We start from the raw sequence: 13,303 nt of genomic DNA on the forward strand, positions 1-13,303 counted from the left end.
TTACCGTGCATCACCACCAGCCTGGCATTTGTATTTATTTCAGAGATGGAGTTTCTCTCTGTAGCCCAGGCTGAATGCATTAGCATGATCACCGGCTCACGCCAACCTTCCTCCTGGGTCTGGCGATTCTCCTGCCTCCAGGCTCTGAGTGGATGGATTACGGCCTGCCACACGCCTAATTTTGTATTTTTTTTTTTAGTAGAGACGGGGTTTCTGCCCTGTTAGTCCAAGCTGATCTTGAACCTCCTGGCCTCCAGTGATCCGCCGCCCTCAGAAGCCTCTCAAAGTGCTGGGATGACAGAGTGACATATTTCTATTGTATTTTTATTTTATTTTATTTTATTTTTATTTTATTTTATTTTATTTTAATTTTTATTTATTTTTTTTTTTAGGCCAGTCTGGCTCACACTACAGCCAGAGTACAGTGTGATCTACTCTCCTTTCAAGCCTAGCCTCCGGGTTCCATGTCCATTCTCCTGCCACCTCCAGCCTCCCGGTAGCTGCTTCCTGGGCATCTCTCACGCCCGGCTAGTTTTGCATTTTTAGTAGAGCCGGGGTTTCACCGTGTTAAGCCAGATGGTCTGATCTCTGACCTACCGTGATTGGCCAGTGAGCCTCCCAAAGTGCTGGGGATTACAGGCGAGCCACCCGCCCGGCCATTTTTTGTGCTTGTATTTTTAGTAGAGCCGGGGTTTCACCATGTTGACTGACCAGGTCACCAGACTTTGTTTGCCTCAAGTGATCCGCCCGCCCTCGGCCTCCCAAAGTGCTGGGATTAGGCCTGAGCCACCCAGCCTGGCCCATGAGTGGTGGTTGAACAACTCACCACAAACGGAATTTCCTAATGAAGAGAAACGTATGGCATAGTAGGGTGGCCTCATCTCAAGAGCCATCTTGTTTAGGAACCATAAAAAGATTAGAGCAATTTGCTCGATGTTCTGCTTCACTGTTCCCTGTGGCTAAATGCATCTGGAGTCGCGAAGGAATTTAATTTCCTTTCACACGTCCATCAGCCATTCCCCGTGGGCGTGGTGTGTGTCTCTCTCTAGGCTCCGGCGAGCTGACAGCTCACCAGTGCTCTAGTCACAAGACCCTTGTCTGTGGCCTTCTCTTCGGCTTCCTGTTTAAAAGGTAACGTGTGAAACCGCTGGAATACAGAAACAACCATGTGGCAGCGGAGAAAAGCTTTTCTCCAAAGTGGTCTCTGTCTCTGAGAGAGAGAAACACAGCCCAGCGTGTGCGGTGGCGCTCACGCCTGTCATCCCAGCACTGGGGAGGTCAGTGATGTCACCTGAGGTCGGGGAGTTCCGGACCTGGCTAACATGGGCTCTGACTCTACTAAAAATACAGTATTAGCCGGGCATGGTGGCAGGTGCCTGCTCATCCCAGCTACTCGGGGAGGCTGAGGCAGAGATAAGCTGGAACCGAGGAGGCTGGGGCTGCACAGTGAGAGGCTGAGATGCACCACGCGTCATCTCAAAGGCTGCTTTCTCAGGGGCGGTAGCGGTGGCGCTCAAGCCAATCCCAGCACTTTGGGGGAGGTCGAGGCAAGCGGATCACCTGCCCTGAAGGGCCGGAGTTCGGGCTCAGCCTGACCAACACAGTGAAACCCTGTCTACTAAAATACAATTAGCGGTGAGGTGGCGGGCGCCTGTCATCCTTCGGGAGGCTGAGGCAGGAGAATCGCTGGAACCCGGGAGGCGGAGGTTGCGGTGAGCGGAGATCACACCACTGCACTCCAGCCTGGGCGACAAGAGTGAAACTCCGTCTCAAAAATAAATAAATAAATAAAGAGACAGAGAGAGTGAGAGAGAGAGAGAGAGAGAGAGAGAGAGAGAGAGAGAGAGAGAAACACAGCCTGCAAAGATGTCTGGTGATCCCAAGACCCATCCAGTAATATGGAGAACTTGCTTGGGACCCCACCTTTTTGCCAGACATGAGAGCCGCGCGGAGCTCAGCTGCGGAGAGAAAGGTGGCTCTTCCTGTCTCCTGTGGCTTTGCCTTTAAGGGAGGGTCCTTCCTGCCTCTCCCAGCTCCTGGGGGCTCTCTGCGTCCCTGGGCTTGTGGCCGCATCACTCCAGTCTCTGCCTCTGTCTCCTTGTAGCCTCCTCCTCTGTGTTTGCGTCTCCTCTTCTGTCTCTTAGAAGGACAACCTGTCACTGGATTCAGGAACCACAGAGATACACACAAAGAATCACCAAATGATGAAAATCTTAAGGAACTAGGCTGGCCGCGTTGGCTCACGTCTGTCATCCCAGCACTTTCGGAGGCTGAGGCGGGAGGATCACCTGAGGTCAGGAGTTTGAGACCAGCCTGGCCAACGTGGGGAAACCCCATCTGTACTGAAAATACAAAATTAGCCGGACGTGGTGGCACGTTCCTGTAATCCCAGCTACTCAGGAGGCTGAAGTAGGAGAATCGCTTGAACCCGGGAGGTGGAGCTTGCAGTGAGCTGAGATTGCACCACTGCACTCCAGCCTGGGCGACACAGCGAGACTCCATCTCAAAAACAACAACAACAAAAATCACCAAATGACAAACATCTTAAGGAACTAGGCCAGGCATGGTGGCTCACGCCTGTCATCCCAGCACTTTGGGAGGCTGAGGCGGGAGGATCACCTGAGGTCAGGAGTTTGAGACCAGCCTGACCAACATGGGGAAACCCCATCTCTACTAAAAATACAAAGTTAGCCAGGCGTGGTGGCAGGTGCCTGTAATCCCAGCTACTCAGGAGGCTGAAGTAGGAGAATCGCTTGAACCCGGGAGGTGGAGCTTGCAGTGAGCTGAGATCGCACCACCGCACTCCAGCCTGGGCGACACAGCGAGACTCCGTCTCAAAACAAACACACACAGAGTAACCCACCTCCAACCCAGGAACCATGCTCTTCAAGGCTGGTGGGATCAAGGTAGGCGTTTCCCCTCTGGAGCTCAGCCCTTCAACACCAGGGACCTCAGAGTCCCTGAAGCTGCCCACAGCTGACTGCCTGTTCCATTCCCATCCCTGTGCCTGAGGGGCTGGGGAAGATTCTAGAAAGATTCCCTATGAGCATCACTGTGTATTCTTCTAGGATCTCCTGTTTCCTCAGTTCCTTTTTTGTTTGTTTGTTTGTTTGTTTGAGGCAGAGTCTTGCTCTGTCGCCCAGGCTGGAGTGCAGTGACATGATCTCGGTTCACTGCAACCTCCGCCTCCCGGGTTCAAGCGATTCTCCTGCCTCAGCCTTCTGAGTAGCTGGGATGACCGGTGTGCACCACGATACTCAGCTAATTTTTGTATTTGGAATAGAGATGGGGTTTCACCAGGTTGGCCAGGCTGGTCTCGAACTCTGGACATCAAGTGATCCACCCGCCTCGGCCTCCCGAAGTGCTGGGATCGCAGGCGTGAGACACCGCGCCCAGCCTAGTTCCTTAAGATTGTTGTCATTTGGTGATTCTTTCTCTTCTTTTCTTTTCTTTTCTTTGTTTCTCTCTCTCTTTCTTTTCTTTCCTTCTTCCCTTCTTTCCTTCTTTCCTTCCTTCCTTCCTTTCTCTCTCTCTCTCTTTCCCTTCCTTCCTTTCTTTTCTTTTCTTTTCTTTCTTTTTCTTGAGATGGAGTCTCGCTCTGTCACCAGGCTGGAGTGCAGTGGTACAACCTCGGCTCACTGCAACCTCCACCTCCCGGGTTCAAGTGATTCTCCTGCCTCAGCCTCCTGAGTAGCTGGGACTACAGGTGTGCACCACAATACTCGGCTAATTTTTGTGTTTTTAGTAGAGACGGGGTTTCAGCATGTTAGCCAGGCTGGTCTCAAACTCTTGACCTCGAGTGATCCACCCGCCTCAGCCTCCCAAAGTGCTGGGATTACAGGCGTGAGCCACCGCGCCCGGCCTGGTTCCTTAAGATTGTTAAGATTGTTGTTATTTGGTGATTCTTTCTTTCCTTTTTTCTTGAGATGGAGTCTTGCTCTGTCACCAGGCTGGAGTGCAGTGGTGCAATCTCGGCTCACTGCAACCTCCACCTCCCGGGTTCAAGCAATTCTCCTGCCTCAGCCTCCTGAGTAGCTGGGGTTTGCAGGTGTGCACCACCATGCCCGGCTAATTTTTCTATTTTTAGTAGAAACGGAGTTTCACCATGTTGGCCAGGATGGTCTCAAATGCTTGACCTCAAGTGATCCACTTGCCTCAGCCTCCCAAAGTGCTGGGATGACAGGCGTGAGCCACTGCACCTGGCCTAGTTCCTTAAGATTTTCACCATTTGGTTATTCTTTCTTTTTTTTATTTTTTCTTGAGATGGAGTCTCGCTCTGTCGCCCAGGCTGGAGTGCAGTGGTGCAATCTCGGCTCACTGCAACCTCCACTTCCTGGGTTCCAGCGATTCTCCTGCCTCAGCCCCCTGAGTAACTGGGATTACAGGTGTGCAGCATGATAACCAGCTAATTTTTGTATCTTTAGTAGAGACGGGGTTTGAGCATGTTGGCCAGGCTGGTCTCAAACGCTTGACCTCAAGTGATCCACCCGCCTCAGCCTCCCAAAGTGCTGGGATGACAGGCGTGAACCACCGCGCCCGGCCTGGTTCCTTAAGATTTTCATCATCTGGTGATTCTTAGTGAAGTTGTTCTGCGTAGTTGAGTGCAGATACCCCGCACGCAGCATCCCTCGGCACGCGGCGTCGATGCAAGGAACTCTGGTACCCTGGGATTCTCTTCACACTTTCTCTCTGTGTCTCAGGTTCTTTAGGATACAGAGACTGTTCCCGCCAGTCCCACAGATCAAAGACAAACTGAATGATAACCATGAAGTGGAAGACGAGGTAGGTAGAGGGCGGGCGGAGCGGTGATCTGGGATGGAAAGCGGAGAACGGGGAGGATGGGACACGGCCTCTGAATGTCGACTGTGTTGCTTCTCCACCAGCTTCGCCACGGGTGTGGTTGGAATCTGTATCCCGCTCCTGGGACTTCTCCCAGGTCAGGATCAGGGTCTCTCCCGGGTTGGAGTCAGGGTCCTCTCTGTGAGCTCCATCAGGAGAAATTGAGTCAGGCTGGTGGTCAAAACAAGGAAGAGAAGATGGTAGAGATGAGCCGGGTGCAGTGGCTCACGCCTGTCATCCCAGCTCTTTGGGAGGCCGAGGCGGGCGGATCACTTGAGGTCGGGAGTTCGAGACCAGCCTGGCCAACATGGAGAAACCTCATCTCTACTAAAATTACAAAAACTAGCTGGGTGTGGTGGCGCACGCCTGTAATCCCAGCTACTCGGGAGGCTGAGGCAGGAGAATCACTTGAACCCAGGAGGTGGAGCTTGCAGTGAGCTGAGATCACACCATTGCACTCCAACCTGGGCGACAAGAGCGAAACTTTATATCAAGAAACAAAAAAACAAAAACAAACAAACAAAAAAAACCCACCAACCCCAGCAGGGAGAGGAGAGAGACAGAGAGGAACAGAGGCACAGAGAGGGGAGAGAGACAAAGACAGAGAGACACAGAGACAGAAAACAGAGAGAGAGGGAGAGGGACAGATAGAGACAGGGACAAAGAGAAAAAGAGAAACAGAGACAGAGGCATAGATGGACTCGGAGAGCAGAGAGACAGCGAGAGACACACACAAAGAGAGACCAAGGGGTGGGAGTGGAAGAGAGAGACATAGGGAGGAAAGAGACAGAGAGGGAGACACAGAAAAGAGACACAGAGACCGAGAGAGACGGGGAAGACAGAGAAATGATACCCGGTCTCAGCGAGAGCCCAGAGAGGGTGAACAAGGGCAGGGAACTGCGTGACGTGCACCCCGAAACCCCATGAACGGTCCTCTCCCACCCGCCTCTCTCTGGCTCAGGGACTGCGTCTCATGTTGCGGTAAAAGCCGGCAGGCTGGAAAGTCAGGCCAGGGCTGATGCTGCATTCCAGAGGCAGAACCTTCCTGCATTCTCAGAGTAGGAGCTGTCATTTTTAAAAAGGAAATAAAACTCTTGTCCAGGGAACCCCAGCTTTGATCCTTTAGACCTTGGGCGAGTTAGATGAGGCCCACCCTGCTCATTTAGACCTTCGACTGATTAGATGAGGCCTGCCCTTCCCCAATATACCTTCAGCTGATTAGATGAGGCCCACCCGTCCCCTTTGGGCCCAGCCCGACTGGTCAGATGAGGCCTGCTCCTTCAGACCCTGAGCCTTTGATTAGATGAGGCCCACCTTTCCCCCTTTAGACCCTGGGCCTGATTAGATGGGAATACAATAGCTCTCCTTGGGGCCAGCTAGTTATTAATTAGATGAGGCCCACCCTTCCCCTTTAGACCTTGGAAAAACATTAGATAAGGCCACGCTTTACCTTTAGACCTTCAACTGATTAGATGAGGCCCACCCTTCCCTTTTAGACCTTCAACTGATTAGATGAGGGCTGCTAGACCTTCCCTTTAGACCTTGACTTATTTAGATGGAGCCCACCCTTCCTTTGGACTTCCTTCGATTAGATGAGGCCCACCCTTCCCTTTTAGACCTTCAACTGATTAGATGAGACCCGCCCTTCCATTTAGACCTTCAACTGATTAGATGAGGCCCACCCTTCCCCGTTTAGCCCTTTAGACCTTCAACTGATTACATGAGACCCACCCTTCCCTTTTAGACCTTCAACTGATTAGATGAGGCCCACCTGTCCCCCTTTACACCTTTGACTGAGTAGATGAGACCTACCCTTCGCCTTTAGACCTTCAACTGATTACATGAGACCCACTTTTCCCTTTTAGACCTTCAACTGATTAGATGAGGCCCACCCTTCCCTTTTAGAACTTCAACTGATTAGATGAGGCCCGCCCTTGCCCTTTAGACCTTCAACTGATTAGATGAGGCCCACCTTCCCCCCTTAGACCTTCAACTGATTAGATGAGGCCTACCCTTCTCCTTTAGACCTTCAGCTTATTAATTAGATGAGGCCCGCCCTTCCCCTTTAGACTTTCAACTGAGTAGATGAGGCCCACCCTTCCCCTTTAGACCTTCAACTGATTAGATGAGGCCCACCCTTCCCCTTAGCCCTTCGACGGCTGATTACACGAGACCCACCCTTCCCCCCTTTAGACCTTCAACTGATTAAATGAGGCCCACCTTCCCTTTAAATCTTCCAGCAGATTGGAGTAGAGGCCCACCCTCCCACTTTGGGCTTTGATTAGATGAGGCCCACCCTTCTCTCTTTAGACCTTTGACTGATTAGACCATGCCTCCTTCGTCTTTAGGCCTTCAACTGATTAGATGAGGCCCACCCTTCCCCTTTAAACTTTCAACTGATTAGATGAGGCCCACCCTCCCCTTTAGACCTTTGATTAGATGAGGCCCACCCTTCTCTCTTTAGACCTTTGACTGATTAGACCATGCCCCCCCTTCCCCTTTAGGCCTTCAACTGATTAGATGAGGCCCGCCCTTCCCTTTTTAGACCTTCAACTGATTAGATGAGGCCCACCTGTCCCCATTTAGAACTTCAATTGATTAGATGAGGCCCACCCTTCCCCTTTAGACCCTCGACTGATTAGATGAGGCCTACCCTTCTCGTTTAGACCTTCAGCTTATTAATTAGTTGAGGCCCGCCCTTCCCCTTTAGACTTTCGACTTATTAGATGAGGCCCACCTTTCCCCCTTTAAACCTTCAACTGATTAGATGAGGCCCACCCTTCCCCCTTTAGACCTTCAACTGATTAAATGAGGCCCACCCCTCCCGTTTAGACCTTCAACTGATTAATTGAGGCCCACCCTGCCCCTTTAGACCTTCAACTGATTAGACCATGCCCACCCTTCCCCTTTAGACCTTTCACTGATTAGATGAGGCCCACCCTTCTCCTTTAGACCTTCAGCTTATTAATTAGATAAGGCCCACCCTTCCCCCTTTAGACCTTCGACTGATTAGATGAGGCCCACCCACATTCTCTAGTCCAATCTTTTTTCCTGGGAATCAGCTGACTGTGAACTTCACATCTACAAAGCACCTTCATCGCAGCCCCTGAGGCAGGGTTTGATTCAATAACTGGGGATTGTAGCCTAGTCCCCGAGTCACAGGAAGATGTCACTGGTGCCAGGTATCCGAGACAGAGACCAAGAGATGAAAGAGAAACAGAGAGACTGAGCCCAACAGAGGCAGACACACAGGAAGACGGAAATAGAGAGAGACTCAGAGATGGGGGTGGAAGATGGTGAGAGGAGGAGGAAAGAGAGACAGAGAGGGAGACAGAGAAAAGAGGCAAAGAGACAGACTCAACAGCAAGACTCCAGGGAGGGTGACTAAGGGTGAGGGACCTGTGTGACCCACATCCCAAGAGCCCAGGGGCGTCCCTCTCCCACCCACCTCTCTCCACCTCAGGGGCTGTGTCTTCCTCCCATGGGGAACTCCAGATCAAGCCCAGGGCTGCCCCCAGCGCCCTCTTTCCTGCCATATGGGTAACACCCTTCCAGTTGCCACTTGCACACCCCCGTCCTAGACCCAGCCATCTGTCATTCTGTTACCTTCCACCCCCACGCCAGCCTCCTCCCCAGCCCCCGCTTTCCACTGACCCCCAGGGGTCCCCCACATCGAGGTGCCAGGATAACAGCTTCAGGCTTCAACCTTCCCTTCTCCGAGCTCCACTGGCCCCAGGGCCTTAGCACCTGCTGCACCCTGCCCAGGTCTCACGCTCACAAGCTCTTCCGAAGGCCACCCTGTTCATTGTCAACTATGAGGCTGCACTGGTGGGTCCGTCTCAGATCTTTATCCTAGGAAAAACCCCTGGCTGGGTGCAGTGGCTCACGCCTGTCATCCCAGCACTTTGGGAGGCCGAGGCGAGTGGATCACCTCGAGGTCAGGAGTTCGAGACCAGCCTGGTCAACATGGTGAAAGCCCATCTGTACTAAAAATACAAAAATTAGCGGGGCGTGGCGGTGCACGCCTATAATCCTCAGGAGGCCGAGGCAGGAGAATGGCTTGAACTCGGGAGGCGGAGGTTGCAGTGAGCTGAGGTCGCGCCACTGCACTCCAGCCTGGGCGTCAGAGCGAGACTCCGTCTTGAGGGGGAAAATTAAAAATAAACACTGCCCTCTGAGTCCCAGGCTCAGCTGTGAAGATCTGACAGCCTGAATCCTCCTTCTTTTTCTCAGATCATCTGGGAAGAATTTACCCCAGAGGAAGGTAAAGGTTACCGCGAAGAGGTGTTGACCGTGAAGGAAATTACCTGAGGCCCGGAGGGTGTAGGAATGGCGTGGACATCTCTGCCTCTGAGACACTGGGGAACTGTTTTCTTGTTGATGATGCCGTGAGGTTTTATATCATTTTCTACGTTTTTATTTAAAGACATGATGTTTGGGTCCAGGCACGGTAGCTCATGCCTGTCATCCCGGCACTTTGGGAGGCCGAGGCGGGTGGATCACCTGAGGCCAGGAGTTCCAGACCAGCCTGGCCAACATGCTGAAACCCCATCTCAACTAAAAATGCAGAAATTTACCCAGCCGTGGTGGCGTACACCTGTCATCCCACCGACGCGGGAGGCTGAGGCAGGAGAATCCCTTAAACCCGGGAGGCGGAAGTTGCAGTGAGCCGAGATAACGCCATTGCACACCAACCTGGGTGACAGAGCAAGATTGCATCTCAAAAAATAATAATAACAATAATAAATAAAAACGTGATCTTTGGCTGGGCGCTGTGGCTCATGCCTGTATTTCTAACACTTTGGGAGGCCAAAGTAGGAGGATTGCTTGAGACAGGAGTTTAAGACCTGGGCAACAGAGCGAGACCCCATCTCTACAAAAAAAATGCAAAAGTTAGCTGGGCGTGGTGGCTTGTGCCTGTAGTCCCAGCTATCTGGGAGGCTGAGGTGGGGGGATCACTAGAGTTCAAGGTAACAGTAACCTGTGATTGCACCACTGCACTCCAGCCTGGTGACAAACTAAGACCCCATCTCTCTTTCTCAAAAAAAGTGATATTTAGCAAAGACGCTTAGACTCTAAGAAGCTTGTGCATCTCCTTCCAACCCAACCACAGAGGCACTGTCTAGCCTCCTCCTTAAATCACTGACCGGGAGAGCTGAGATTGCACCATTGCACTCCAGCCGGGCCACAAGAGCGAAACTCCATCTCACGAAAAAAAAAAAAAATTCATGGTCGGGCGCAGCAGCTCACGCCAATCCCAGCACTTTGGGAAGCCAGGCGGGCAGATCGCGGAGGTCAGGAGATCGAGACTATCCTGGCTAACACGGTGAAACCCGCCTCTACTAAAAATACAAAACTAAGCCATGTAGGAGGGACATGCCTGTCCTTAGTTATTGGCATGAGGCAGAATGGCTTGAACCCGGGAGGCAGAGAGGTTGCATGAGCCAAGATCACACACTGCACTTCCAGCTCATGACACAGAGTGAGACTCTGTCTCCAAAGAAAAAAAAAAAGTAGAAAGAGAAAGGCTGGTACCTCCTTCCCCACCTCTTGCCACCTCTCCCACCATGTAACGCCAGCTCCCCTTGCTGTCCCCCCAGGAGTGGAAGTTGCTGAGGTTCTCACCAGCAGCAGACACTGAAACCAAGGATTCCTGTACACTCTGTGAATTATGAGCCAAATAAACCTTTATTTCATTTTTTTTTTTGAGGTGGAGTCTCACTCTTGTCGCCAGGCTACAGAGTGCAGTGGTGCAATCTCAGCTCACTGCAACCTCCACCTCCCCGGTTCAAGCAGTTCCCCTGCCTCAGCCTCCCGAGTAGCTGGGATTAATGCATGCCTGCCACCATGCCCACAGAATTAGGACATGGACATCTTTTGGGGCCACTATTCTGCCTCCCATGTGATTAGGACGGATATCTTCAGGGCTATTATTCTGAGTCCCACATGGGATTAGGACGTGGATTATCTTTGGGGCTATTCTGTCTACCACATGAATAGGACGTGGACATCTTTGGGGCCATTATTCTGTCTCCACATGGGATTAGGACGGACATCTTTGGGGCCATTATTCTGTCTCCCTCGTGGGAATTAGGACATGGACATCTTTGGGCCATTATCTGTCTCCCACATGGGATTAGACGTGTGGGATATCTTCGGGCCATTATTCTCACCTCTCACATGGGATTAGGACGTAATTTTGGGGCCATTATTCTGTCTCCCACATGGGGATTAGGACGTGGACGCTCTTGGGGCCATTATTCTGCTCCCCTCACATGGGGTTAGGACGGGACATCTTCGCCATTATTCTGTCTCCTAATGGGGATTAGACACATCTTCGGGGCCATTATTCTGGCCCCTCATGGGATTAGACGGGACATCTCACATATTCTGTGTCCCACATGGGATTAGGACGGACATCTTCGGGCCATTATTCTGTGTCCCACATGGGATTAGGACGGGACGCCTTTGGGGCCATTATTCTGTGTCCCACATGGGATTAGGACGGGACATCTTTGGGGCCATTATTCCGCTTCCCACATGGGATTAGGACGCGGGACATCTTTGGGGCCATTATTCTGTCCCCCATGTACTAGGATGGGACATCTTTGGGGCCATTATTCTGTCTCCCACTGTGGATTAGGATGTGGACATCTTTGGGGCCATTGTTCTGTCTCCAATGTGGAATAGATGTGACATAATCAGGGCCAAGTATTCTGTCTCCCACATGAGATTAGGACGCGGGACATCTTGGGGCCATTATTCTGTCTCCCACATGGGATTAGGATGTGGACATCTTGGGGGCCATTATTCTCTACCACATGGGATCAGGATGTACATCTTCATGGCCATTGCCCTGTCTCCCACATGGGATTAGACTGGGACATCTTTGGGCTATTATTCGTCTCCCATGGGATTAGGACGGGACATCTTTTAAATGTTATTCTGTCTCCCACATGGGATTAGGATGTGGTCATATTTGGGGACATTATTCTGTCTCCCACATGGGAATTAGGATGTGGACATAATCAGGGCCGTTATTCTGTCTCCCCTACATGAGATTAGGACGTAATATCTCGGAGCCATTTTCTCTCTACCACATGGGGGACTGGTGGGATGTGGACATCTTTGGGGCCATTATTCTGTCTACCACATGGGGATCAGGATGTGGACATCTTTGGGGCCATTATTCTGTCTCCCATATGGGATTAGGATGTGGACGTCTTTGGAGCCATTATTCTGTCTCTCACATGGGATTAAGACATGGACATCTTTGTGGGACATTATTTTGTCTCCCACTATCAGTGAGGGATTCCATCACCACTGATGCTTAAACGTCAACGGAGATGGTGGCTGACAGGTGGTCTAGAGCGTACAGGGGACTTCAGGGCTTGGAGCTGAGAGACAGCTGAGTCTGGAATGGATCTGACGATGAGATGGCAGCTCTCCTTCGACATGGGCGTTCCATGTCCCTCCTGCAAACCCCGGCCAGCCCCCTGCTTCCCAGTTTCAGGGGAGATTTGATGATGGAGCCGAGGCAACCTTCTGGAACCTTCCACCCCTGATCTTTTGATTCACAGGTCAAAGCTTGGGGAGGAGATGGGGCTATTTTGCGGGGAGAAGCTGCCTAAAACATTAAAAGCAAGGAAGAAAAAGCTGCGGAATCCCCTAGTCTGCCAGCTGAGAGCAGAAACCCCCACGGACCACCCCAGGAAGCAGGTTCACCTCCCCCTGCTGAAAACCACATCCCTGGGGTAGAACCCGGTGGGGCTTCAGACCTCAGGTCCCACTTAGCTCAGAAGCAGAGGCCTCGGGTGTCAAACACACAGCAGAGGCCGGGCGCGGTGGCCGTGCCTCCCAGCACTTTGCCAGGCCAAAGCAGGCGGATCACTCGAGGTCAGGAGTTCAAAACCAACCTGGCCAATATGGCGAAACCCCGTCTGTACTAAAAATAACAAAAAAGCTGGGCGCGTGCGGAAGCCTGTAATCCCAGCGACTCAGGAGACTGAGGCAGGAGAATCGTTTGAACCAGGAAGGCAAGCATTGCAGGAGTCGAGATTGCGTCATTGCACTCCAATCCGGGCGACAGAGAGGAGCCGTGGCCGGCGTGGTGGCTCATGCCTGTAATCCCAGCACTTTGCGAGGCCACGGCAGGCAGATCATTTGAGGTCGTGAAATCCAAAGCCAGCCTGGCCAACATGGCAAAATCTCATCTCTGCTAAAAATACAAAAAAAAAAAAAAAAAAAAAAAAAAGTCAGGTGTGGTGACAGGCACCTATAATCCCAGCTATTTAAGCCTGGCAGGAGAATCACTTGAACCCAGGAGGCGGAGGTTGCTGACAAGATTGGCGCCCATTGCACGGCAGCCTGGGTGACAGAGCGAGACTCCATCCCTCAAAAAAAAAAAAAAAAAGAAAAAGAAGAAAAAAGAGCTGTGGCTGGGTGTGGTGGGTTTCATTCCTCT

General features: G+C 51.8%; 1 non-coding gene across 1 annotated transcript; it reads left to right on the forward strand.

Moving 5' to 3' along the window:
* Positions 1–1,089: 1,089 nt before the first annotated feature.
* On the forward strand, positions 1,090–10,048 carry LOC101010488. Its single transcript, XR_004181453.1, has 3 exons — positions 1,090–1,131; positions 4,701–4,782; positions 9,073–10,048. It is a non-coding gene; the product is annotated as an uncharacterized LOC101010488 (transcript).
* Positions 10,049–13,303: the final 3,255 nt, after the last annotated feature.

Source organism: Papio anubis, unplaced genomic scaffold (assembly GCF_008728515.1).
Source record: "Papio anubis isolate 15944 unplaced genomic scaffold, Panubis1.0 scaffold264, whole genome shotgun sequence".
Lineage (NCBI taxonomy): Eukaryota > Metazoa > Chordata > Mammalia > Primates > Cercopithecidae > Papio > Papio anubis.